The sequence below is a fragment of the Glycine soja genome, chromosome 14 (assembly GCF_004193775.1).
Source record: "Glycine soja cultivar W05 chromosome 14, ASM419377v2, whole genome shotgun sequence".
NCBI classification, from domain to species: domain Eukaryota; kingdom Viridiplantae; phylum Streptophyta; class Magnoliopsida; order Fabales; family Fabaceae; genus Glycine; species Glycine soja.
Genome location: NC_041015.1, coordinates 11,947,233 through 11,953,232, shown reverse-complemented (window position 1 = coordinate 11,953,232; position 6,000 = coordinate 11,947,233).

Below are 6,000 nucleotides of genomic sequence, written 5' to 3'. Positions count from 1 at the left end.
TATGCTCTATTCCCTTCATGTCTTGTTTGATCACAACTTTAGCTGAATCTCCCATCTTCAGCATAGTTGAAACTCCTGTCTCATTGTCCAATGCCACACTTTGATGGCCTGTATCTCTTTTCTTCGTATGTTCTAGTGCTTCAGCTTCAGAATGCATAAAGCAATCAGAATTTCCGAGTGATCACCAAAGGCTTCTGCATCAACATTGACACTCTCCACCCTCTTTGGTTTATGCTTCTGTGTTTTCTTCCGTGCCTCCTCGTTATAAATCTCAGCTTTATTCGAGGTTGCACTAGAACGATCACCACCAATCTGTGCTTCTTCCTCGTCTATCAGGTCAATATCTTTCCTTTCAACTTTTGTTTTGTAAATTACAGTGTAGTTTTCAAAAGCAAAGGTGAAACGAAAGATATTGAGCTGGTAGAGGAGGAATAGGCACGGATTGGTGTTGATCCTTCTAGTGGGACCTCCAATAAATCTGAGAATTATAAGGAGGAAGCATGGAAGAAAACACAGAAGCATAAACCAAATAGGGTGGAGAGTGTCAACGCTGATGCAGAAGCCTTTGGTGATGACTGGAAAATTCTGATTGCTCTATGCATTATGAAGCTGAAGCAGTAGAACATACGAACAAAGAGATACAGGCCATCAAAATGTGGCATTGGACAATAAGACAGGAGATTCAACTATGCTGAAGATGGGAGATTCAGCTAAAGTTGTGATCAAACAAGACATGAAGGGAAGAAGGCATAAATATGGGTTTAACAACAATGAACGTGAGAAGGCACAGAAGAAAAGGGTGGTGGATGATGAAACTGCCGACAAACATCAGCTGAATGAAGTCCTATGAAGATCCTCCTCATTCTCAAAGAGGGGAACGAGCAACAATTTGAAGGTTGTATATTCAGGAACTAAAGAATTCAAAATAGCTAGTAATAAGAGGGATTTGTTTTTGGGATTTTCTAAGCACCAAGAGCGGCTACGCAAGAAGTTTGCACTTGAGGAGGGAAGGATATTTGCAGCTAATGAACAAGTTTCTTAACTATTTGTCCTTAAGATTTTACTGTTTCTTTTTGCTAATATGTAAATATAAATGGTGTAAGGGTATGGCGTAAAAACATGGTCTATATTTACTTCTAAGATTGTTAGGGGTAAAAATGACCATGTCCCTATGGCATAACCTTATATTATTTATATTTACATATAAGAAAAAAAATACAGTAAAATCTGAAGGACAAATAGTTATGAAAGTTGTTCATTAGCTGCAAATATCCTTCCCTCCTCAAGTGCAAGCTTCTTGCGTAGCCGTTCTTGGTGCTCAGAAAATCCCAAAAACAAATCCCTCTTATTACTAGCTATTTTGAATTCTTTAGTTCCTGAATGTACAACCTTCAAATTGTTGCTTGTTCCCCTCTTTCTGTTCTGCAAAAAAGAAAATCAAATGTTGTCAAAACATTGATGAAGTCCTAAGAAAATCAATATCAAAGAAAACATGGATGAAATCACAATTAAAAAGCACAACTACCTATCTTTCAAAGTCCTTTGGTTAATTTGTTTTGTCTTCTTATGTGGTGGGGTTTTGTTTAATAATCTTATACTTTTGCCTTCCAAAAAAAACTAATCACTAATCCTCTTTTCATTAATCCAATTTTGTATGTTATTGTATAAAAGATCATGGGTTCTCCACCTGCCTCCACTCCTCCTCCTCCTCCTCCTCCTCCTCCTCCTACTTCGGACGCATCGGCTTCGACGTCTGCCGTGAAGCGGACACGCAAAGCCTCACGCCTATGATTGTTGTCCACTAGACCACCTGGTGTTGAGAGACCAGTGGTGCATGTTGATCCTGCTATAGGGAAGGCCGACGGTCCCCACAAGAAGAAATTGAGAACATATTTGGGGATTGTGGCACGTGATAAGGTGGACATCACCTACGAGAACTGGAAGGAGGTCCCTACTGCTCAGAAGGACCTGATTTGGGAGGATATTCAGGTATTTCTCTTTTCTTATTTGATTGTGTGTAATTAATAGCCAAAAAATTTCATTATTGTAACAAATAAACTTTGTTTCATGTTGTCAGGCGGAATTTGATATCCCAGAGGCTTTTGACAGTAGGACGAAAAGGAAGTTACTACAGACTGTGGGGGAGAGATGGAGGCAACTTAAACATTATTGTTTAATTTTTTCAGGATATGCGCATGAAGGCACAGGCCATCCAGAAGCAGAATACTGCCCCCCACATTTTGTCTCGTGGGGGTTATGATTATTTGGAGCAGAAGCTCCAGGCTGAGAAGACCAAGAAGAAGATGCAGGAAGCTACACAGTCAGGAAGCGTTGATGGCGTCATCAACCCTCCATCCCCGGTCAGACGCCACGTGAAGTGGAAGATGGCCCGCACGAAGAAGACAGGGGAGATGACAACTGAGGCCGCAAAGGAAATTGCTGAGAAGATTGTAAGTCATGTTCAACTAACCATTACAATTATGTTTGAATATTTTGAGAATGCCATGTACCACTGTGTGTTTTCTGTGCAGGATTCGTTTGAGGAGCAGGCCACACAGGGATCGTTCGTCCCCCATGGACGTCAGGATGTTCTGGCCACTGTTATTGGACGTCCAGAGCACCCTGGACGTGTCCGTGGTATTGGAGCTGGTGTCACCATCAAGCAATACTTTGGATCGGCTCCACGGACGTCCCGCAGCGCTTCCTCCCTGCCTCCTGACGAATTACACCAGCTGACTCAGCAGATCAGGGACCAGCTAGAGGAGTCCATCACAGAGAAAGTGACGAGGCAGGTCATGGCATCCTTCAGCCACCTTCAGGCACAGATGCAATCTCAGGGACTTGCAGTGCCTCCTGAGCCTCTGGTTGGTCCTGGTCCCTCCGGTCCTCGAGTGAGCACAAAGGGGAGTTGTGTTGATCCCTTAGGAAACGATCCTGAGACCGGTGACTCTGACAGGTGCGGCTTGTACATAGAAGCAGATCCTGCCCGCCTGGTTGCCATCGGGAGAGTTTATGAGGGATCCACTGTTGTTCATAACACTCCTTTGTTGCTTGGCCAAGTAAAGGTGAGTGTGGAGGAGGTTAGAGATGCAGATGCTCCAATTCCTGTACCCACTGATGAGGTTTCCTTAGTGGGGCAAGCACTTCACACCTTCCTTGCTTGGCCGACACATCTGGTCAAGTCTTTATCATAGCAGGTACTTATTGTCCTTACTATATGTTTCTTCTTTTCAAATTAGGCTATTTAACTTTGTTTCATGAACAGGTAGCTGTGTCTCCGCCAAAACCACCTCCGAAGCCCGATCCGGAGGTCGATGATCCGCTTTATCTGATGACATTGACCATCCCAGAGCTTTTCTTGAGGCCTTATCAGGTTAGATGGGATGCCACCGTGTTCGGGATCGTTAATCCAGATTTCCCCCTATACATAAAGCACGAAGACCTCTCCGAAATCGCACACGGTGGTCAATGTCTCAGCATATCAGTGTTACAGCTGTGGATTCTGTAAGTCTTTATATAAAAGGCTTTTATTTACCTAAGTTATGGCTTTCAATTCATAAATATTTAACTTTGACTTAACATAAACAGGCATCTCACTGAAACATGTATGCGAGCGGGGAATTCTGATATCTATGGATTCCTCGAGCCTCAGTCCATTCAGAGGTCTGGGCAATCGCAGTTTGAATCTGAAAGTTACATAAAGAGTTGGATGCAGAGTTCACAACGCGATGTGTATCTTGGAGCCTACCTAAATGGGTAAGTCACAAAATAACAAAATTTAATTAATGTTTACTAATGTACTAACCCATTTTAGGTTCCACTGCAGCGGACATTGGCAGATGGTGGTCATCCTGCCCAAGGAACACTTAGTTGTCTGGTTTTGTTCATTGCATAACAAGCCAGACAACTACCTTAAGGGGATTATTAATAGGTTAGTGTTCTTTTCAATACATTTGCATTGTAATACCTCAACGTACAACACCAGTTTTTAATTTTTACTCATATGGAACAGTGCTATCAAGGGTCTTGATGATGCTCCACAGCCTAAATCAAAGGCTCCTGCTAGGTGGATTGTCGTCAAGGTACGTCATTTACATAAAACTTCCACTTATATATATTTCTTTATGTGTCTGTACACTAGTTGTTTAATTAATATCCAAATTTCATTATGTATTTAGTGTAATAGACAAAAAGGAACTACTGAGTGCGGCTACTATGTCATGCATAGGATGTCCACCATCATTTTAGGAAGTTTTAGAAATAATTGGGAAGCGGTAAGTTTATTTCAAAGAAAATCGATTTATTTATAATTTGTATTACATTATTAACTTAATATGATTTATTTAATCATGCAGTATTTTAACGACCCTAGACCATTGGAGCCCGAGAGATTAAAAGCATTGCGGATTCAGTGGGCACAGTTTTATCTCCGAGTTAGAGATCAGGCCTAGGATTTAGGGACATTTTTTAACATTTTTTACATTTTTTACATTTTCTATGTAACACGAACATTGAATTCATTTGTTGATTGTTCTTTATAATATATAAATCAATTATTTGATGTTTATTATCATTAAAACTGCTGAAAGCATAATAAAATGTTTATTTGTTGTGAATTGGGCCTCCTGAAATTGCATTTGACAGGTACAATTTTGGGTTTACTGTAAAAACAGAAAGTATATATAAAAAAAAATATTTGAAAACAACATCAGTTATTAACAAAAACCGATGTTAATATCATAACCAACATCGGTTATAATAGAAAACCGATGTTAACGTTTGTATATTAACATCGGTTTTTTGTGTATAACCGATGTCAGCGTTTGTATTTTAACATCGGTTATCTGTGGATAACCAATGTCAACTATTGTACATTAACATCGGTTAATTATAAATAACCGATGTGAATATTTGAATAGTAACATCGGTTATTTATAATTAACTGATGTTATACACAAAGAACTACACCAAATAAGTGTAAGCATCATCAACGTTGACATCGGTTTTCTAGAAAAACGGATGTTAAGGGCATACATTAACATTGGTTATTCTAGAAAACCGATGTTAAACTAACATATTAACATCAGTTTTACTGGAAAACCGATGTCAACGTTCATCATGCCTACACTTTTTTTGCTGTTGTTCATTGTGTTTAACATCGGGTATTTGGAGAACCGATGTTGTCATATGTATGTTAACATCGGTTCTCCAAAACCGATGTTAACATTCATACATTCAACATCGTCACTTTCAACATCGGTTTTAGAACCGATGTAGAATGTTCTAAATAACCGATGTTGAAAGTGTATTTTCTAATAGTGCGATAGACACGGCTTAGGATGTTGACTAGAAGAACCTTGGATCATCCGCGACCTATTGTCACCGTTAATGCTGCAACTGGGCGAGGATCAGGCCCCCATAAAGAGAAATTCCACAGTTATTTAGGTGTTGTAGCTAGAGAAAAAGTTCCAATTGTACATAACAGTTGGAAGGATGTACCGGACACACTAAAGGAGCTAGTATGGAATGAGATTTTGGTAAGTGCAGTGTTGGTGACGTATAAAGTTTAAAAAAATTTAAATGATTATTGTGATGCATATAGTAGTAAACAATTTGTCTTGCAGGCCAAGTTTGATATCCCAGAAGCCCTAGATGCAAAGAAAAAGGTGATGTCAACTGTGGCCACTAGATGAAGGCAGTTTAAATCATCCCTGACAAGTAAATTTGTGTTTAGTATTTCTGAGGACCAACATAAAGAAGATCCTTCTGTCAAATATGGCTTTGATGCACAGATATGGGAGGAATTTGCGGCAACCCGCAAAACCCCTAGTTGGCAGGTTAGATGTGATGTCTACAAAAAATTTGAGTTATATCATTGTAAAGACTAAATAATTTGAAGTCCTTCTAACACTATATGTTAAACCACAGGGAATTAGGAAGAAGATGCAGGAAATCCAAAAGAATAATGATTGTCCCCATTTGCTTTCCCGCGGGGGATAT